General features: G+C 48.5%; 1 protein-coding gene across 2 annotated transcripts in view; it reads left to right on the top strand.

The window, feature by feature from the left end:
- The window catches only part of PDE3B (phosphodiesterase 3B), a 1362481-nt gene that overhangs the window by 1122021 nt on the left and 216989 nt on the right, over nt 1-23471 (top strand). The window lies entirely within an intron of this gene.

The following is a 23471-nucleotide window of genomic DNA, read 5'->3' as shown; positions in this document are numbered from 1 at the left end:
GCTACAAATGTAACTTTAAAAAAATCTAGTGCAGCTTTTCTGACAGTACTTTTCCTAGGATATGAACTTATGCGTGAGGGAAAGAGTCTTGACCCTCATTTTTGTTTTTAGAAATGGGCACAATTGCAACTTCCAAACACGCAAAATTCAGCTCAACTCGCTGTAGTACTTGGCAGCTTGCACCATTGTTAATGGTGTTATATTGGATGGCGTTTTCCAACCTCAAATGACTTGCACTCAGTCTTTAGGAGACTGCACTGCGGAGTTGGCTGAACTGAAGGCTTTGCTTCTTGCTCTTGAATGTACGGATCCTGAATTCCCCATTCTTATTGTGTGTGATTCGTATTACTGTGTACAGTCCCTTGAATTATAATCTACAATATTGGCAGCAAAATGGGTTCAGAGATTCAAAGGGGAGCACAATCAAGCCTAAAATGCTTTAGTGTAAAGTGGCAGACCTCAAAGATAGGTTGCCACAAACTCATGTAATAAATATGCTTAATCATCAGCATGTGGGAGTACATGTTGTAGGAACTTTTCTGGCTGATGAAGCAGCCAAATCTGCAGTCGCCACAGCTACAGTAGCAGCAATTGTGCACTCAAACTCATATAGATAACAACATATTGGCTGACATGAATGCAATTAAAAATGGCACCCTTTACCGAAGGGCTATCCTTATAATTCATTCATTTGACAACTTTATTTCGGTCGGAGACCATAAAAGCACAGATAAAATATGTACATACAGGATAAAATACATAAATAATTAAGCACCTAAGGTAAGAAGTTATTTAACAGGAGTTATCAAGAAAGACAGAATATACAATTCAATTCATCAATATTAAGAACAGTTAATCAGGGCAGACCTCCTCCGCCACATGCCATATAAAAAACAAGAGACAGAAAACACAATGGGGGGTGAGGTGTCATATCTTAGGATCCTGCAGGCTTGAGCACATTGTTTTAGGCCCAAATTTCTACACAGTGGCACCAGCCAGGATCTACGTATTGCGTTATAGGCAGGGCAGAAGAATAAAACATGAACCACATCTTCTTTGCTTTTGTTACAAACTGGGCAGATCCCCTCACCTCGTCCAACCCATTTGCAAGTCAACGCCCCGATCGGGAGGCAACCATGCCTTAGTTGTGTGTATAGCTTTTTTGCCATAGGGGGTTGAATCAAATCTAGAAACTCCTCCCTCCTGGGCACCAATTTTATTTGTAGAAATTCTGTGGTCAACCTACCCATAGATGGCGAGCGGTACAACAGAGTTAAATTGTGCTGTCTAAGTAAAACCAACAGCTCCGTTCTCCGTACCGCTGTGCAACTTTCCTCGGGGGTCTCCCATAATTGGGGCAGGCCTATCTGATATAGTGCAGCTTTAATATGGGATAACCAGGGTATATTTCTGCTCTTCAGCTGATCCCAAATTGCAGAGAACTCAGCTCTATAGTCACCGAGTTCAGGTGCTGTCCACAGCCTTCTCCAATACAGGAGAGGTCGGCTCGATGAGAGTTTAGAGAGGGGTTCTAAGCCTAAGTCTAGTCTCAAAGGTATAAGCGGAGCGCTCTGGGGGAGCCCTAACAGGTTCCTAATAAATGTATGTTCAACCTTGGAAAGGGTCAATATACGAGTATGACCCCAGAGCTCTGCGCCATACATTGCAGCAGGTCTAGCTTGGGCACCATACATTTCAAGACCTGGTGAGACTGGTTTGAATTGGGTTTTCCTCTGAAACTTATTGATGCCTCCCACTATCTGTGTAAGCCTCAGGGCAGATTTGGTTACCTGGGGGCCCCAGCTGAAGTCTTCAGTCAGGGTAACACCCAGATATACAAAAGTTCTAACCCTTTCAAGTGGGATGCCATTTAGAACTGGGCTGGGGCGGGTGCGCTTCGGGGGACCGAAGATCATAAATTTCGTCTTTTCTAGGTTGATCTCAAGTCCCCGCGAAGCGCAGAATGATACAAAACCGTCCAATGCCCTCTGGATGCCTGTAGATGTTCGAGACAACAATAAGGTGTCGTCTGCGAACATCAAAGCAGGCACCCGTCCAGATGACAGCCGAGGGGCATCGCCATCCCTAACAGTATCTAGCTCACCCACCAGACCATTTATATAGAGGCTAAAAAACGTGGAAGCCAGGGCACAGCCCTGGCGTACTCCTCTAGTGACAGGAAAGCGGTCCGATAGTACCCCATTCTTCCCACAACGTACCTGGGCATAGTTCCCTTCGTGGAAACGCTGCAGGACATCTAGTAGGTAGGGCGGGAGATTTAGCTCTTTCAAGACCCTCCATAGATTTTCCCTGGGCACAAGGTCAAAAGCGGGCCGTAGATCTACGAAGACCAAGTAGAGGCTACCACCCTTATTAATACTCTAATCATTTAAATGACCAAAATGTTCCTCTTGTAATACTTACTAGGATTGGCGATCGTTTGATTCCCAACCAAGACCGCAGACTTGCTTTGGTTGTGGCGGTTCATGAAGGTGCTGGTTCAGCACATTCCAAGGTGGCAGCCACAATTTTGCTGCTGCAGCAATGTTATTGGCGGCAAGGCTTATACCAGTTGGCCAAAAACTGTCCTGTGTTGTGACGTTTGTCAACAGCTTAAATGCTCCACCGTGGCTCGTCCACTGCAAACACACCTGTTGAGCTTCAAAAAGCCATTTGGCTGTATATATTTGCATACCTGTGGTCCACTGATTTTGAATAATGTGCTCCAATTTATTTTGGCTGCAGTTGATTCTTGCTCTAGATTCCTTTGGGTTTGGCCACAGCGATCAGCTGACATTCGAACTGTTATTAAAGGCTTGCATGTCTTTATCGGGACATATACATGCTGTGCATTCCATTCTGACCATGGTCCGGCTTTCGCATTCAAAGTGTGCAATGATGTCCCTGGGTGTACAGGTTCATAATTCTTCTCCATATAGGCCTGAGGGCTTTTCTGTTGTGGAAGAATAAACCATGACTTAAAGCAGTCCTTAAGAGCTAGAGTATTAACTACTGAGCGTACTTGCCACCTCTACGGGGTTCAACAATCTCTCAATCTCCCTAAAAGATCTCTGGGTGAGCAGACCCTGTGCAAAGTATTTTTTGTCTTCAAGATGTATGTTCCAGACCTTGACAGTCCAGACATTGTGGTGGGAGCTGTGACATTTGACGTAGATAACCATTGTGTTACAGGAGGGCGCTAGAGGGCGCCGGACTGTAATGGCCGCACACCTGTGAGGCTCTCGCCAGCCGGGCGAGCTATTACTCCACTAGTCCATCCTACACTGAGGAAACAAACTTCTTACCAACGTCGAGTGTTCGGCTGGCGGAGGTGAATACTTGTGGCGAGTCTGGGGCCGATCTGCCTGGTGGAACGTGAGTAATTGTTGCCGAAAGATCCAGCGGCAGCTGCTGGGGCCTTGCCGGAGCGTGGAACCCGGCGTGCATATCTACGCGACGCCGCGGCCTACACGTGGACGGAAGGCCGCGGTGCACGGAGGCGGACGTAAAACGGCGCGAGGTGGCTGGCGCTGAAGACGGACCTTCCGACTACTGCGGCGGACCTGCGGTGGGGCCGGTAAGGTGGTACCATACTGGGACGCTGCTGGGGGCTCGGAGCTGCATGGCGGACGACACTTGCCGGATCTCTGCGTTCCTAGACAGGAGGGGGGGAGGTGCGACACCTGCCCGTGGCTGCCCCTGGAGGTGCTGAACGGCACGAACCCCGATAGCACATACCCCCCCCTTTTCCCCCCCCTCCTGTTCCACTGAGGAGAGCTGCTCCCGCAAATACCGCCAACACATACCTCCCGGTGTCCAGCGGGGGGGGGAGGACTGTCGCAGACTGGCCCCCGGGCACAGCGTATTGCTTGCGGTTAAGGAAGCTGCAGGCCTTTCGGCCCCACCACTACTAACTGCTGTCCCCTCAGATGTGCGCCGTTAGAAGATCGATCATCCTGGGCTAGGCGCTCTCTGTGGGGTGGTCCCCCCGCGCCGGTGACATCGAGCCCTTCACCTTCTTCGCGCACTGCGAGTGGAGCCGTGGGCAGTCATTGCCCGGATACACACCGTGATCCCAACTTCTCCAGAGTGCGATCCCCTTCTTAGTGACCGGGGGGGGGGGCCTTGTCCCAGATACCTGGATATAATGGGGAAAACAGACACCAAGCAATCCCGACTCCCTTTCGAAACTCAAAAAAAAAAAGAAAAAAAGAACCGCGATCTGCCACCGGGAGACGGCGATTCTGAGGGAGGAGATGATGCGGAAGTGGACTGGAGAGCGCTCCTGCTTAACATGCAAACTAGCCTCACCTCCATTGACACAAAAATTGACGGAATGTCTCGACGCCTAGACTCTGTAGTACATAGGCTCGACCAACAAGAGGAGCGCGTTAAGGAGGCAGAGCAGCGAATTTCTGGGCTGGAAGATGGGGCGACGGACACTTCCGTCAAAGTAACGCAAATGGAGAGGCTACTGAAGGTAATCGCCGACAAAAATGAGGATTTGGAAGCGAGGTCGCGCCGCAATAACGTGCGCCTCATTGGTCTGGCGGAATCTACACCTGTAGGCAAAATGGAACTCTTCATTGAAAAGCTTCTGACCGATCTATTTGGCGCGGCCGCCTTCTCTCCGCAGTTGGTGGTTGAACGTGCCCACCGCACCCTGGGCCCTCGTCCAGTGCCTGGAGCTCCCCCACGACCCATCGTCATCCGCTTTCTCAACTATAGGGATCGCGATACTCTACTTCGTCTAGCCCGGGAGAAACAACCTGTACAATTTGAAAACACTACACTCTCCTTTTTCCCAGACTTTACACAATCAGTGCAGGATGCGCGTCGCAAATTTGGAGCGGTTAAGAAACGCCTGATCCAAAGCGGACTTCAATACTCCATGCTGTACCCGGCTCGCCTAAGGGTGGTCCATCATGGCAAACCTCACGTTTTTCAAGACCCTTCTCAAGTGGAACTCTTTCTTAAAGACTACCGGGGCCCCAGAGGAACGACCGGGCCCCCTTCGGAGAGATCTGGTTCCTGATCGCCCACTTCTGCACTGGATTGATTAAAGGTATTGTGGTCGTTACTTGGGCCCATCAAGTTCCTCCAGTGTTGCTTCCGCACACGACGTGGCCTCGGGCCTGGGCGATTGTGGCGCACTTTGGTAAGTGCCCTGGTCCTCGCGTGGTGGACCGCCGCTAACTGAACTCTGCAGCCTTTATGGGTTTCCCAGCTGTTCCTTAACTAGGACCTCGCCCCGGCATTTCCCTCCCCTTCCCGCACCTGTCGCTGGCTAAAGTGTCTGGCGGACAGCGGGTGAAATATTGGGGGAGGTGGAAGGCAGGTCCGGACCCCTTGTGTCCCCCAATTGGGTGTTCCCCAGTAGGGTAATGACTTGGTATTGTGAGTTTATATGGGGTGGGGGTGATGCTCGACATGATTGGGATGTCGGTGTGGGTGGGCGGGGTGGTTTTCAGGGGGTTGTATTTGTTTTTGTTGAATTCAGTTCTGGGGAAGTGAACATGCATCGTATTGTTGTACCAGCCGACATCTTTGACCTCCAGTGGCATAAAGAAGGGAATAACGTGGTATGCTCCCTGACCTATTCTTCCACTATCTACGGACATGGGTAGCCCCGTCAACACTGACATAGATGGGGGAGGGCTCCTCTCGACTATCACTTGGAATGTTAGAGGCCTGGGAGATCCAAGGAAGCGACGACACATATTAGGAGCGTTGGATAGATTGAAGGTACAGGTAGTCTTCCTACAAGAGACCCATATGGATCCCCGTCGTAGTAGCACATTCGCCGCCAGGTGGGCCGCCCACTCAACCTTTGCGCCCTACTCGTCCTATGCGAGAGGCACCGCTATTCTGATAAAAAGAGGAGTCCCCTACATTCCCCTGGGCGAGGTAGCTGACCGGGAAGGACGATATTGTATGGCTTGGGGAAGGATAGGAATGGACACCATCACTCTGGCCTGCTCCTATGGCCCTAACTGGGATGACCCTAGTAGTTTCATTGCTCTCTGGAACAGAATTGGGGAAGTGGGATCCACGCACCTCATATGGGGGGGGCGACTTTAACGCAGTGCTTAACCCTGAGCTCGATAGATCCAATCCCTCTACCTTGCACTACACCAACACACACAGATATTTACGCGACCTTTGTAATACACAGGACATCATAGATACGTGGCGACATTTGCATCCGACGCGGAAGGAGGGCACACACTGGAATACGGCACGCGCCACATGGGCCAGACTGGATTACCTATTCACTTCCAGAAATTTAGCTCCCTCTCTGGTCACAGTACAACATGTAAGTCGTACGTTCTCTGACCACTCCCCGGTGCTGGCTAAATTCCGCTTACCTGACGTGATGGGGAGGTCGCCCTCCTGGCGCCTCCAACCCAACATTTTACTTGATGAACTGTTCCGCACCGAGCTGTGTCAAGACATTGAGGACTTCCTGTCGCATAACAAAGGGTCAGTAGAACGAGTCGCCACCCTATGGGAGGCGCTGAAGGTCACAATGCGGGGTATTTGTATCTCCAAGGGCTCAGGAGTGCTGCGAGCCTTACGTACCACTCTGCACGACTTGGAAACTACATTGCATGCACTAGAAACTCAACCCGATTTTGCCACTAACTCGGATACGCAAGCACAATACAGGACGGCGTTGTCGGACTACAAATCTACCGCGGAGAGAGAGGTTAACTTCAGGGGTAAATACTTCACGGCGAGGGCTTATGGGGAGGGAGAGCGCCCCGGGAGATTCCTGGCGGGAGTGGTCCGCCCTCCTCGGAGCTCAAATTTTGTATTGGAGCTGGAAAGCGTAGAGGGGTCACCTTTGCGGGGACACTAAATCGCTCCTTGATGCCTTCACTGCACACTACTCGACCCTATACTCTACCACCAGAGTGGGTAATCTCGATATAGATGACTATCTGAGGGAACTCACATTGGGATGGCTTTCGGACCGGCAGCGGGAATTCCTGGCAGAGCCCATAAGCCTGGAGGAAATTAGAGACGCAATTGGACAGATGGCGCCGGGTAAGGCCCCCGGCCTGGATGGCTTCCCCATGGATTTCTACAAAGCCTATGTAGATATCTTGGCACCACTACTGCGCGAGGTTTATGTGGAGGCTCACGAAACCAGGGCGCTCCCACCATCAATGCAGGAAGCTCTGATTACCTCCCTGCTAAAACCCGGGAAACCCCCTCAATACTGCGACTCTTACCGCCCCCTCTCCTTAATCAACTGTGATGCCAAGATTCTGACCAAAGTATTGGCTAACCGTATGCAGCTGATACTGGGAGGTCTGGTGTTGTCAGATCAAGCGGGATTTGTCCCAGGCAGGGCTACCTCCCACAACCTCCGGACCCTCTTCTCCATCTTGCAGAATGTAGACCCTGAATTGCCACTGGTGGCAGTCTTTTTGGACGCCACTAAGGCATTTGACTCCCTGGAATGGGACTATCTCCAATGTATCCTGCGCAACATGGGACTGCCGATCGGATTCACGCGGTGGATAGATATCCTTTATAATCGGCCGGTAGCTCGGGTGGTGGTGAACGGTCGGATATCCGAAGCCCTGGCTATATCGAGAGGGACACGTCAGGGGTGCCCCCTATCCCCACTTCTGTTCGCCATAGCGATGGAGCCGTTGGCTGCTAGACTCCGACAGCATCACAGGGACAAGGCCCTGCGCTGCTTGCAGCGAGAGGTGCTCATATCATTGTACGCGGATGACATCACGCTGTATCTCCGCGACCCTGCTGCTAACCTTAACCCTATCTTGAGGGAATTCATTAGGTTCGCGCACATGTCCGGTATCCACATTAATTGGGGAAAATCCACTATATTCCCGCTCACTATGGCTGCTCGGCCGTTCCAACTTGATTATCCACTGAAATGGTGCGACGATGAGATACGATATTTAGGCATACTGCTCTCTCGGGATCGGGAAGAATTGATGCGAATGAATTACGGCCGCACATTCGAACATATTCAGACTTGTGTGACCAGATGGATCACGCTGCCGCTTTCTTTTGCGGGTCGTGCCTCGCTCATAAAGATGGTGGTACTTCCCAAACTCCTCTACCTCTTCTTAAATATCCCATATTATCCGGGCAAATCTTTTTTCCAACGCTTGCGCTCAGAGCTTATTCGTCTAGTCTGGGGGGGGAGACGACCACGTCTGAGCTGGGACGTTTTAACTCGCCCATTCGCGCAAGGTGGATTTGATTTACCAGAGTTTGAGCTCTACTATTATAGCGCTCAGGCGCACTATGTCTATCATTGGTTCCACCCCACCCCCTTCATGCCACAGATAGCGGTAGAACATTGGCTGGCGGATCCCATCCCATTGGAAGGTGCCATATTTAGTGCACCAGAGACAAGGTGCGCACACCATACCACGGTTTCCTCTTCAGTCCTAGCATGGCGGCATATCGCAAAAACACTCCGCACGTCCTTCATATATTCCCCACTACTCCCCCTGGCGTACCACCCTAAGTTACCCGTCCTACAGGAACGATTATTTCAGAAATTTATAGACAAACTTCACATTAAGACCTGGGGAGATCTCTATACAAACGGACAGTTTCGCTCGCTGACGCATATCTTAGCCGACAGCACACCTACCCCAATGGACACATTTCTCTACATTCGACTCCGCAGTGGTATTCGTGCACTTACGGAGGGATTTCCAGATGAACCACCTACTTTAGACCCTTTACACCAATTGCTACAGGCTACCACTCCAGCACACGCAGTCTCCAAGCTCTATCACACACTACGCGATACACCAGACCTAGAACCCTGTAAGGCACGCACAAAGTGGGAGGCAGAACTAGGGGTACCCCTTGACGACGGCCTCTGGAGCTTTTGCTGCCTACAGACTGAGCAGATCTCCTCCAGCAGTAGATTCAGGATTATTCACTACAGGTTTCTACATCGGCTGTATTGCACTCCCGCCCACATGTGTAGGGTGGGCCTGCGGGAGGATGATCTCTGTTGGCGCTGCCGCTCACCTGCGGCGGATTTTTTGCACATGGCCTGGAACTGCCGGGAAATCGCCGACTATTGGTGTAAGGTATACGCTGGCATCTCGGAAATGATTGATATCCCTATGACTCCGTCTCCAACACAGGCACTTCTAGGCTACACCAAAAACGTCAAGAGATCGGTTCGCAGGTTCACCACAACCGCTCTTCTTATAGCGAAGAGACTTATCGCTTGTAGGTGGGGGAGAGGCAGAGCCCCTAAATTCAAAGATTGGATCCAAGACATGGTACACTGCCAGGATACCCTGCTTAGATATGCAGAACTATTGCCCTCAGCATCCAGACCGGTAGATATTTGGGGCCCTCTCACAACCTATCTGTTATCACATCCACAGACGTGACATGGCCCCCTGTAGTTTATTGCTCAGACCCTAACCTACTACTTCCACTACGGTGAAGGGCCCGAAGGGTTGTTCCGCTAGGGGCAGGTTGACCGTTTATCTCACTCATGTCTGATGTACTGCCACTCTAGTAGGAGACTGACGGGTTGGCCAGGTGCGAACACAGCCCACTCATCTGTTGTGTAGGGGTGATGGGTGATGTTTTTCCAGTACATAGCGCTCTCGACACCTATGGGTCTACCACTGGACTATGATGCATTATTTATCAAAGAAACGTTACACATGTTCCTCTGTTCACTGATTAAATACAGGCTATGCGAAACACAGACTACTGCCATCCCCTTAACTGCCATCACATATGTCAAAGATTCTTATCACGCTGCCGGCCCTAAGCGGGTTGTAGGCGGACAGCTGTGTACACGGCCACCTTTCATTTTTAATACTCCGCTGCCGGCCACATGATGGTTGTAGGCATAAAAGCTGTGTGTTGTTTCTTCCCGCTGAATAAAGGTTTGTTGAAAATTTTAAAAAAAAAAAAAAAAAAAAAAAAAAAAAACCATTGTGTTACAGGACCTGCAAAAGTTCTGTGACGCTCATTCAAGCAAACACATGCACACGTCTCTTTGTTCAAGTGCAGACGTAAAGCCTTAAGTTTCCGTCTGGATTCCAAATTTGGAAATCTCGTTCTGCTAATGAGTCCTTCAGCAACCCTATTTCAGGACTGTCCCTTGGGTTTGCGGCTTCTCCACAATGCAAGATTTGAGCCACTCCTTTTTGGGGAAATATGTGCATCAGCACTTGGACCACTGAATACAGGCTCTACTAACACGAATGCAGGTTACCCGGTAGCCTCAGCATTTGCTGAGACAGAGCATTTATATTGTTCTATGGAACTTGTGGCTTGGGTTGGCAATAATCTCCTTTTTGGAGTCCCAGGCTTTTGAATTTGCAAATGACATCCTGTATGCCCCGAAGCACCATAATTTGACTATTTTTCTAAAGTGACAACTTATTTTTTAGCTTTCCCAAAATAATTGCATGACTTATGCTTTGAGATTATTTATCTTTCGATTACATTCATATTTTTCAGTGATTTCTTTGCGCTATTATCCTGACTAAAGTGAGGGTGTTGTGTATTTCTTTTTTGGGCCATTGTTGTTTACCCTATGTTAGCCAATTGTGCATGTTGTAGGGCGCTTTTATTTTGCAAGTTACTTGATTACGCTTGATTTTGTGCCTCATTGTATTTTCACACAGAACCAGCACATGTTTTCACATTTTATTCTTTTCCTGGGATTTAGTCTGAACACCCTAGGCAAGGTCAAACAACATTGCCCCTTTATTCTCTCTGGTCAGAAACTAGCACCTAGACATAATAAAAATACAGCTGCTGTTTTGAATGCACATATCTTGTCATAGAACTGAGAACAGCGGTTCTGAAAAAAGCTCACTAGCGAACTTCCTGAGACCAGAGTTCTGCATCAGCTGAGATGTAGAACATCCACTATGTATGCTTAGATACGGGGTCCACCACTGAACCCAGAGATCTAAAATTTATAACTGCTTAGCTTCAGCAGTACGGGAGTGTTTTGCCAGATCTTTCTGATAACATGACAGGTCTCTTTATTGTATATGGTTTATTAACCATGCTGATGACCTTATTGGCATGTATTTGTTTTCTAATTGTGGCGCTGCTATTGCATTGTGGAACGATAGTTTAAATAAACATAGTAAAGTTCCTTCCTGTCTTTTTTCATCTTATTGTGGACAAGTACGAGCGAAAGTGTCTTGTTACCGCGATCCCTTAGTGGGTTGGAGTGTTGTGTTCTGCCAAATCACTGCTCTGGAAAGGTTAGGAGGGCAAGTGAGGCACTATAGCTCGTCGGACTCTGGCTCATAGATACTGATGTGGTATGGTGATTCAGTCCCTTACATACTGATGTTCCATGGTCTCAAGCATAGTTCTGTTCCTGAGCAGAATCCCTGCAACTAGTGTCATTCTTTCTAGTCTGTATGCTTCCACCCAATGGGAAAAGATGCACAGTTACATATAATGGAGCCCACTATACACAGGCATCTCAACAAAATCAAGCTGCATGCAATTGAAGAGACCACCTTATTTCACTGTGTGATTCACAGTGCTTAATTTGAGCCGGAGCTTTACGGTGCTGAGCACCGGCACTTAATTGGTTTCCGGTGCTCGGCTCTGGCACCTAACTGTCAACACCACACTTAGGGCAGTCTTCCACAAGGTGGCACTGCTCATGTAATTTAGAGATGAGCAGTATAACAGTTGTTTAGGAAAACAATATATATTAAGAAATTACTAAATACCTGCCTCCCCAGCCATTCCTTTAGCTTTGGTGACCTGGAATAATCTGAACTGTCGCATTTACATGCAAAAGAGATGGTTAGTTGTTGTTTTGGCAGAGATGACAGGGGCGATGGGTGGTGCAAGCTGCAGTGGCCCCCTGGTCAGAGCCCTGGCACTTTATATTATACCATAACGGTAAGCGGGAACCCCATAACAGTACCTTGTCATTACTAAGTGCGGATGCCAACTGGAGCACTGCCATTAGGCAACCTGGTAACAGTGGCAGAAAAACACAGACAAGGCACACCCTTCTTGTTCATCGCAATAGAAAACAAAATCCTTCTCATAATCAGAGAGTCCTTGATCCGGGGCAGGACAGAGACTTTCTATCAGCTGGAGGAAGGCACTAATGCATTCGTGTCCCAAGGTAGCTTATCAGACTAATCTTTGTGCCTGAGCTTCTGTAGAGGCTTTGCCACTTAGAAAAATTTGAGAATCCACCAACGACAGTAACTCACCCTTCCCAGGAACATTCTGACTTCTCTTTCTGTTGTGCGAGGGTTCACTCTCAGAATGGTACAGATTGTCTTGGGATTCCATTCTAGCAGCATTCTCAATGTGGTATCCAGATAAAGAACCTACTTCTGACAGTACTGTAGTTTGGTAGGGTACACTTAGCAACTGTTTTCAGGTAGGTGGTACAACAGTGCAATGGTGCCTTGTCTTCATTCATCTTGGGTTGTCATCGCCACAAGTAGGTTTTCAATGTACTGGACCAGGGCTGAGTTGCTTGGCAACGTACGTTCTCCAGATTCTTCTGTATCTGATTTTTGCAGAATGCGAAAAGAAACTGACTATCCTCATGTCGAGCAATAGAACAGAATGCTTGACATGAATCGATAACCGTGAGCCACTTAGCGTCACAGGGTATTTGGTAAAGTATCACGGCAGGATTCAGTACCACAGGACAACATAAGACAATATTATTGACTTTTCGCAGGTCTTGCACAATTCATCTCTTTTTATTTGACTTCTGCAGGCCCATTATAGGTGAATTGCAAGTACTCCCTTGGATCTCTTTCAAGATGATCTGCTCTGTCATGGATTCAATAACAGGAGAGATTTAAGCCACTGCCCCTGCTCAGTGGTTGTACTGGGGTGTTCAGGGATGCTCTTCATTTTGCTTGATGGTAATTCTCACAGGTTAAACATCTTTGATCAGACCAATGTCTTTACCAGTAAAATCTCAGACATCCTCCTTCACTAAGTCCATTAAGTCAGGAGGTAAATCCTCTCTTGTCAGCGCCAGGAACAACCCAATGATTAATTCTTGTGTTCAGTTTAAAGTCTACATCATGCGCCTGAAGGTCAACACCATCCGTTGTGCAGTTTATCACACAATTAAGTTTGCAGAGTAAATTCCTGCCCAATACATTGACTGTGCTTGAATCAAAGATTACAAATTGATGATCCTCTTCAAGAGAACCTATTTTCCCAGGCACTTTAATGGAAACGGGATTCCCAATCTGTTTGTTTGAAATACATACAACTTGGACTTGTTTTCCCATAAAGGGTAAGTTTGAGACCTCTACAGTTCCAACAGTAGAGCGGGTAGCAGTGGTGTCTAACAAAACGACAAGTAGGAGCCATTGCCTCTCCATCCACATATGGCACACTCTAGTTTACCTCAAAAACTGCACAAAGAGCACAATCCCCTCTCAGACACTGTCATTGTGATTGATTAGACCCAGATTGGCTAAACTGAACCTGGGAGCTGTTGGAGACTGTTGGGGCTTGTAAAAGGAGTTTGCTGAACCATTTGATTTGGATTTGCGTTGTGGGGTCTAGGCATTTGCATATTTTGCATTGGCATTGCATTCATGTTTGACATTTGACCATTTTGCAATTGGCTGATTTCAGCCTATATTCTAGTTTTCAGTGGCCCACCTTGTTACAATAATGACACAAAATAGTTTTTTTCAACATGGCTGTGTCCATCCCTGAATATCATCCCTGAATATCAACTGATATTCCTCGCCTTCTACCTTGTGGACGTTTTTCTCATTCTGGATCATCTGACCACCACCTTCATATCCAACCTGCTGCATTCCTGCACAGACACCAGGACCGTAATCTGAGTTCTGACACACACCGGCCATATTGAAATCCATTCTGTGCTAATTTTGTTTGGGTCAACATGAATTTCTCTTGAATTTTCTTCAGTCTCGAGTCCAAATCGTCACTGCAATACTTTAAGTACCGTGGGATCTCGTTAAGAGGTTTTGGATGAAAACAAATCACATTCTCATGAATTTGAGAGCTAATCTCTGGCTGCAAAGCAAGAATGAACTGTGATACAGTATTACCGAGATTTTCCATATCTGGATTTTCAACGCTACTATTCTGCCTGAAATGTTTCATTAGGCCCTTGTAATAAGGACGCACAGATTCTGTAGACTCTTGGGGTAGTCCTTAATATTTTCAACCAGCCAATCTCCTTCTTCGGCACCTCAGTTTTGAAAAAGTGAATCGCCTGGTTATACCTATCCATGACAACAGGAGAAGGTGCATTAGTTTGAGTAGCTCTCATGGCGCCTCAATTGACCACTGTACTGATACGTTGAACTCTGCCCACGGATCACTAGGGGCAACATTTTCCCAAATCCACCCAAAGCACCTTGAAATCTGTACAAACCTCTTAACCAGAGTTAACCACTGGTCAGGATTTTCTATATATGAAAAGATCACCACAACTCCAATGAACATGCACATATCCAACCCCATGCACTTCTTAGTAGATAAGCTTTGACCTCTGTCACTCTTACTATTCTTATCTGGCCCCCCAGTATTGTCTTTATTTTTCTTTCTCTTTTTCTTCTGAGACTACTGGTGCGTCATCCATAGAATATCACTCAACTCCTGAATGCTACCAACTAATGCCTTTAGATGCAATTTATTACCATGTGTCCGCATGTTCTTCATAGTGTCCTCACTCATGAACATCTTGAAATTCTTTTTGGATTCAGACTTTTAAGATAAATCAACTCTAGATTCTGTATCTAACCCCTTCAATGTCTAATCAGTTTCACAAGCACTTCTAGCAGTTTCCTCGCTCAGAACAAAATCTGACGTCCTACGGAGCACAGGGCCCCGACGGATTACTGCCCTTCAGGGACGACTGATGCAGCAGTGGAGGGCAGGCGCAACGGGCCAGTGAACTTGCCCTCCCACGTGAACAGTGACTGCTGGGCGGCTGGTGTTGGGAGTGTCCTCCTTCTCACAGACATTGACTAGACCTGGCCCCGGAAGCGAGGGCCGAGCCTGGAAGCGAATTGTGCCGGGGGGCTGCACGGGCCTGATTGACCCAAGCACCATGAGCAGGCCAGCGAAGAGGAGGCCCAACCACGTCTGGTGAGTGCTTTCGATGTGGAGAGAGGGCCACAAATAGAGGGCCCAGTCCTTGATCTGGGACATGTGAGAGCCCAGACCTTCCCACCCCGAGAGTACAGCGTGGCTGGATCTGCATATAATGCTGGACACACATACCTCACCGTCATAGCTGTGGGCGCCAACCTCAGTCAAACAAGTTCCCACCTGAGGTATGGCAATTGAGAAGGGGGGGTCGGCCTGGATCTGGAGCACTGCAGCCAGGGCCTCCTTCTGCTTTACACAATCTCACAAGGGTTGTCTCCGCCTCCTGGCCTAATACTGAGGCACTGGACAGACTGCTGGGCTGCACCTCTTTGTGCAACCCCCAACATTTGCACCGCAGGTAGCGCCCCTCCCCGGACCTAGCGACGAGGCATAGACCTAACGGTAGGAGAAGAAATGATGGCATCCTGCGCCAAAAAATATCGTTCCCTTACGACATTCTTACTACTGGAGAGCGCCAGCCCCTTGAGTGGACCATCATCCTCTGAAGACAGGACTGAGGGAGAAGCGCCTGTACTCTTCCCTATCTAGAAGCTCTCTTCTCGTCCCTCAGGGAAGATCTATAGATGATTAGTAGAGACCTAGTGCAGGACCTGCAGGGGGGTACGGAAAAAAATCTCAAATCGAGTGGAAGCCTTGGAAAACAACTAAATCACTAGAGATGAGGAAAGTGAATAACTCAGACAGGAAATAATTTGCCTCACGGACCAGCAGATTGACCTCCAGGCCCACGCTGCAGATTCAGAAAGTAGGTCACGGTGCAAAACATCAGAATCGGGGGGCCCGACGGCGGCAGAGGCCGTAAAAGTGGAGGAATGCGTCACAGCCCTTTTCGCTCAGCCCCTGGGAGACACGCAGGCTTCTGACATTCGACTGGATAGAGTTCACCGAGTCGGGCCCCGGCCTGCAAACACACCTCCTCCGGACATCCTGGCGCATGTCCACAGTTTCCCCCTGAAGAAAGAAATCCTCTGTAGGGCTAGAGATACTAACCCTACGCACTTCCATGGCCACACGCTGCAACTCTTCCAATACCTCATCGATCACCCTGCAGAAATAAAGGGAATTTCGCCCGGTGACAGCCTTCCTCCGTGAACATAACATTGCATACTCCTGGGGCCACCCCTTCTGTCTGCTTTTTCACCTGTGAAGGGAAAACCCATCAACTGCGCTACATCAAGGCAGCCTGTGACCTCCTCTGTGTGGAAGCCCCGTTAGGGCCCATGAGTGGTGCGGCAGCGCCGGGCCCCGAATTCGGTTGACTATTTTGATGGCGAAGGAAGGCCTGGAGAAGAGGCCTTGCAAGGGCAGACCCAGTCACAATAGCCCAGGAGAGGAAGACGGTCTTGGAGAGCCCAGCAGAGGGCTCAATTTTGCAGGATGCTGGCTAAAGCGCTGGGGCTGCTCTTTGCTAACTGCCTATGGGCATAATGGATGCTGTCTGGGCCCGATTGAGGGGGAACCTTCATTGAGGCACATGACGACCACGGACCCCAATCTCTGATTTTCCTTAGAAGTGGAACGAGTCGTCCTAGACCCTCACGCCACTATGCCATTGTTATTCAAATGTTTGTATCAGTTAATTACCATGTTTGGGTTGAATCGAGGGTTCCAGAGCCTGTGAACTTAGCACCACACACACCGAGGTATACACATCTGAGGGGCCCCTTCCACACTATCTCACACCATAGGGGGCGACGGGCCGAAAAGGGGTTCTTAGCAAGACCACACATTCTCCTGATGGTACCAAGTGATGCCTTGGAAGTGATCTCACTGAATGTGAAGGGGCTTAATAATCCAGACAAGAGGGCAGTCCTCTCATACCTGGAGCACACTGGGGCAGATATTTGTCCCCTTCTGGAGACTCACCTACTTTCAGGGGATTGGCACAGGCTTAAGTCCAGGGCATTCCCACATCAATTATTCTCTTCATTGGGACGCAAAGTAGCTGGAGTGGTTATCCTGATTTCACACTGGTTCCAAGGATATATTGGCCCTAAATTGTTGGAACTTAAGGGACGTCTACTGCTATACAGTGTTCGACTGGGCACCCTGACGCTTACCCTGGGTTCCCTTTATGCTCTTAATAAAGGCCAGGAGCACTTCATTCGGATGGCACTTAAATACATCCTCACCTCACAAGACCGGTTAGTCTTAATAGAGGGCGAATTTAACCTGGTATTCAACGACGACTTTAACCTGGTATTCAACGACGACATGGACCGTTCAACTCTACCCAGCTTTCTCAGATGAGGGACTGGCCTGGATGCTGGAGGTGGGTTTGTCAGATTTGTGGAGGGTATTACATCCTAATACCCACAGTTACACATTCTACTCACACGCCCCCAAATCCTATGCCTGATTAGACTATTTTTTGGGATCCCGCGACACCCAGAGGTTGCGATGTTAGGTGGAGATTAAAACAAGAGCCCTTTCAGACCTCCAGGTGCTCCTTATCGAGATCCACCACCCCCCTCCTTGCTGAGGTGACCTCCCCTGCAGTGGAGGCTCAGGGATAGGCTGCTAGAAGGCCATCTGTGACAATCTTTATATTAACGACAACCCCGACATGCCCGCATCAACCCTATGGGACGCTTTGAAGGCAGTTATTAGAGGTGAGTTCATAGCGCTCCCGTCAGCAGAAAAGAAGCAGCAGAGTACCAAGCAGACAAAGTTCCAGGTGCGAGCCCGCAAGCTAGAACATATCTATCACCGCACGGGGCCCCTAAGATCCGGCGTCAGCTGGAGACCGTAAGGAAACAACTATCTGGCCTGGACCTCATTGGGGCAGAGTACTCCCACCTATGTCTAAAGCACTCCTATGTGAACGGGAACAAGTGTGGGAGACTCCTGGCCAGTAAGCTTTGTGCCCAGAGACAGTCTCTGAGACAGAGAGTGGACTCTGTCTGAAAGGGGGACTTGGTTGAGGAAGACACTGTCATAGTAGCCCAGGTCCGGGATTTCTATGCAGCACTGCACTGTACGCAGAGCAGGCCCTTCCCTTTGACGGTCCGTCGCGATATCTCAGCGTCTCAGCTACGACTCGACTGATTGCCACTAAGGCAGCCTCTCTTGATTCACCGATCCGGTTTGAAATAGTCTTCTCCGCCATATCCAGGCAGAAACCTCTTTAATCCCTGGGACGTGACTGCTTCCCATCTGGCTTTTTCATAAAGCCTTCTGCCCGTAATTGGCCCCGGTTCTCACGAGGCTCTTCAATACAATCTCGACTGTTGCCACCCTCCCGTCTTCAATCCAAGAAGCGACTATAGTAGTTATCCCCAAGCCAGGGAAAGACAAGATGCTCCTGTGTGAATTACCGCCCCATTTCGCTCTTGAATGTTGATTTGAAATTATTCACGGGGATTTTAGCAAACCGTCTTAGCCCTTTTATGTAGGTCCTGATTGGCCCTGATCAGGCAGGCTTTATCCCACAGACACAGTGCGCAGACCACACCAAAAGCCTCCTCCGTATCATTGACAAAGCTAACTGCAGAACAGGCGCCAGCATGCTGCTATCGGTCGATGCTGAGAAGGCTTTCGACCGTGTCCACTGGCCTTATTTCGAGGTGACACTGACCCACTTAGGTCTCGAGGAACGTTTCACTCTTGGGTCCTCAGCAGCAATGGGACCCCGGTGGCCTTTGTGCAAGTAAATGGGCAGGGCTCCGAGAGCTTCCCGATCCGCTGGGGCATACGTCAAGGCTGTCCACTTTCACCCCTCCTTTTTGCGCTTTACATGGGACCCTTCGCAAAGATTGAAGACTCACCTGGGGACAAAGGGGTTTCCCTATGACGGGTAGGAAAAATCGGATCAGTCTATATGCAGATGATGTACTGGTCATGCGGGCAGCTCCCAAGAGAGCCTACCTCACCTCTTAGAGCAGCTTGATGAGTTTAGTGAGGCGTGGGATTCCACATGAACCTTCACAAGCCCTTAATATCTCGGTCCCGCCCGCCACACTGACCTTTATAAAAACAAACCTACCCGATACACTGGGCAACAGACTCCATCCCGTACTTAGGAGTGCAATTTGCCTCAACCCCAGAATAGACTAACTCTCTCAACTACACGGATCTGACTCAGCGAATACGAGCAGAGTTGGAGTGCTGGCGGCACTACCTGCTCTCCATGCTAGGCTGCATCGTGTCTCTGAAGATGACCACCCTCCCCAATATACTTTTCTTGTTTCAGACGTTGTCCCTGACCCCCCCTTCCTTCCTCATCGGGCACACTCCCGTCATTACAGGCTATGCTATATCATTTTATCTGGGTGGGCAAACGCCCCAGGATGAGCAGAGAGTGAAGCTGGCTTCCACCCGTGGAAGGGGGACTCAGGATCCCATGCCTGCTCCAATACTTCCAGGCAGCTCAGCTCCGCTATCTGGTGGAGTGATCCAGAGCAGAGTCAGAAAAGCCATGGCTGTTCGTGTATATGGCCTTAGCTGGGACCTCGCTAGAGAATGTTCAGTTCCTTCAGCGTGTACACCGAGCGCCTAGCCTTTATATTTGCCTGTCACGAGCGCTCTGCTAAAGGTGTGGGACGTGTGCACCTGAAAGGGTAAGTTAACCACCTTCCTGTCTCATCTGAGCCCGGTGATCGACAATCGTGCCTTCGCACCCGAGGCTGGGTCAGCCTTTCAGGCAAGGCAGTAGGATTTTTTTTTGATCAGGATGGCCCTATCCCCTTCGATATTCTCAAAAACGATTACTCTATCCCTGAGGAGGAACGGTTCTGCTACCTACAGATCAGACTTTGGCTGCTTCATCTATCTATCTGAGGGGGGCGCTGAACGCCCACTGACAACGAACGCAAAATGTCTCCTGGGCAAAAAATCAGACAGACGCCTTATTAATGAACTATATGCTCTGCTTCAGTCTCTCTGTTCCAAAGAAAAGTCCCCAGCTCAGCGGCGCTGGTAGGTGGAACTGGGATGCCAGTTCACTCACAAGGAGTGGCACAATGTCTTCTACAGACACTCGGCATATAATACGACTGGGATTGAAACGGCGGGTGAAAATCGCAACCTCCTTGTACTTAACCCCCGTCAAGCTGCATAGGGGAAATCGACTCGCAGTGAGAGCTGTTGGTGTCAATGGAGCGAAGGGCACACTCAGCCACATCCTATGGGATTGTCCAAAGTTCATCTCCTTCTGTGACTGTCCTTGACTATTGATACCCATCTCTCTACTCTGCTCCCCAGGTTCCTGTCCTATATCCTGCTAGGTCTCCCCAACACCCTTATCTATTCTCTCACATAACGTAGGGGGCAACATATCAACATAGCTCTAGGGACGGCACACCAGACTATTCTATTGCTTTGGGGAACCACCACCATCCCAACACACTTAGGATGGCTCCAGTGACTTTGGCTCGTACTGGGAATGGAGTGGCTCCCACTCGTAGTCTGGGGTGATACATACAGAATGATCTGGCAACACTTTATTGCTCTATCCTGAGAATTCAGGGAGCTGACATGCCCTCACTACTTACAAGTACCACAACTCACAGACCCAGCCCCCCTCAGGAATCAGAGGGAACTCATTAATGCATGCTATACCGAGACTCTTGGTTTTGTATATCCTCATGGGTTCTGAAACACGGGTAGGGAGGTTAGTTCGGGGAGGACGGGTATTTCTCTTTGAAAGGTAACGCTCTATAATGATGTTAATGGAGGGATGAGCCTCCAATACGGACATGTTTTCGATGTATTGAGCTGAAGCTGTGACAATAAAAATGTATTTAAACCTAAAAGTACAAGCTTAGATAAAGTTCCTGAGAGTTCTCTGCAAAGAAGATTACCATTCAAAATCATTATTTACTATGAGTGTCACTGCATGTTTTCCTTTTTGGAACATATTTTATTGATTTTATGAATATCATTACAAGATTACTGTACGATAAAGGACATTTGAATAATGACATTTGTGAAAGGAGAGAAGTGACATTCCACAGCATATCCAATATCGAAGGATAACATGCAAAGAACAAAAAAATCAACAACCACATCCTAACAAGCTGGAATCTGCACTTTATCTCTTGCCTACGTCTCATGATGGCATGTGTCACTGCTGCGGGTGTAAAGTGACAGTGTGCGGGGACAATTTTAACAGTTTGTTCCCACATCGGGCAGTGATAGAAGATCTCCTGTCGTGTGCGTCTCGAAGGGTATATTACTGCATGTGGCCCACTGCTTCCAGATTTTAGTATGCTTGTGGGGACAACCCCGGGCAATGAGTACTAGCCATTCAGGCTCCATGGCATAATCCAAGCCACCCTTCCATGTCAATATGCGAGGGGGATTTGCAGCTTTCCACTGTTATGCGATGTCCCTTTTGGCGAGTGTCAAGCCCAGGAATAGTAAATTTGCCCCCTATTTCATCTGTGCAGTGCAGAAGTGTGAGTTTGTGGGATAGAGGAATATCCCATTTTAATACTTCGGATAGGCATTGGAAAACCCCCCCACCAAAATCTGTCAAGGGTATGGCACGTCCAGACAGCATGTAGGTAGGTGCCCTCCTCTGCGTGGCAGCAAAGACATAGGGGAGAGGCGATCAACCCAGCCCGCCATAATCTATGTCGAGTGTAGTATACTCTGTAAGTATTTAAATTGTGTATACTGGAGTCAGGTGGGGATTGCGGCTCCTCGTGGTGATTGGCGTGCTTCGGACCAATCGTCATCATCTATGGGCCCTACATCTTTGTCCCATGAGCCCCGTAGGGATGCTAGGGTTGTAGGGCTGTGTATTACTATGGTTTGGTAGATTTGAGAAATTCTATGGTCTTTCAGGTCGCCCACCAGGAGCTTGCCTTCTAATGGACTGAACTCTGGAAGGGTTGACAGGCCATCAATGTAGGGCTGTAGGGCAACTGTAAATATTTATAAAATTGAGAATGAGGCATAGAAAATTCCTCTTGGAGATCTTGGAAGGACTTCATTATGGGACCCCACATGACGTCACTGCATGTTTAGCGCTTACTATAAGACAGTGTTCATTATATGACTATAGGCGCTGTCATTATAAAGTCTCTGTGGGGTCAGAACTTAACATAAGACAGTGTTTCAAACAACCATACATACACTCTGGATTTAACTTGCCGTTTCATGTTTAATAAATGTGCATGTATCATTGATTATTATGCGGAGCCTTTTAGATATGCGCACCAGTTTTTTTTCCTACTAATCTTACGCTTATTGAAGTACTTCGCCAAAGTGTCACAACAACACTTTCTGGATGGTGAAACGCGCTGTCAACATTCGTTGATTCGGAAACTGCTGGGACTGGAGCTGTCAAAGCCCACCAGTCCCTTTCAGAGCAGAGGCAGCGAAAGGACATGCCGATTGGCTTAAAAGCACAAAGAGCCAGAGTTTCCTTAACGCTAGTCCTAGTTTGTTAAAAAATTGAAAAAAAATTAACAAAAGATGTATCCCCAGATACATCTTACCGTGACCGGGGAGTCCCCAGGCTTCGGGTGTTCTGGACTGTGGAATCCTCAACAGCAAGTGCCTGACTTCAGGCCTTTTATGCCCGGTGACCACGTCATGGGAACATGGTGTTACTGGATGACTTCGGTTCATGTTCGGGAGATGTGCTGTCACGTAAAGGCCATGGCATTGACCTAAAGAAAGGACTAGTTGTCCATGGTTGCTCCTTATTTTCGTGTCTCACTGTACAAGCACCACTAAAGTGTGATCAGGCACCTCAAGTGGGCAATAGTCCCATGGGTTAGCATTTGTAGTGTGCAGTCCCATAACACACTTCGGCAGCCTGGCAGCTGGGACAAAAACTTTGAGAATTTTATGAGGCCATGCACCTCATATTTGGGGGACCTGTCCCCGCTGGAGCACTACTTGCTTTAGCAAATTTCTCACCCAAAACAAATTTGTGGATCATTTGTGATTAAAAGGGCCAGCTTACTCTGTCAAAAGCCTTTGCTGCATCAAATGTGAGGATGGATAGACATTTTTCAGGGTTGCCAGATCGATTGCACCTTTCAAATCATGCGTTAAGTCATGGAGCTGTCGGCCCCTGATAAAGCTCTTTTGATCATCTTGAACCAGGGACCGGACTACTCACTTCAACCTCACTGCTAAAATTTGTGCATAGATTTTATTATCGCAGTTTAACAATGAGATTAGCCTGTACGACTCATAGTTTTTTTTTAGGGTCCTTATTTGGTTTCAAGATTACTGACCGCAGCTTTGTCCCATGATTTTGAGTTCTGCAGGTTCTCAGAGAATAAATCGCCCAACAACTTCACCAAGATGGGCGAGAGTTCTTCGGAGTGAACTTTATCAAATTAATTTGGTATACG

Source organism: Triturus cristatus, chromosome 3_2 (genome assembly GCF_964204655.1).
Source record: "Triturus cristatus chromosome 3_2, aTriCri1.1, whole genome shotgun sequence".
Lineage (NCBI taxonomy): Eukaryota > Metazoa > Chordata > Amphibia > Caudata > Salamandridae > Triturus > Triturus cristatus.
Note: the sequence above shows the minus strand (reverse complement) of the source record. Positions and strands in the feature narration are given on the sequence as shown.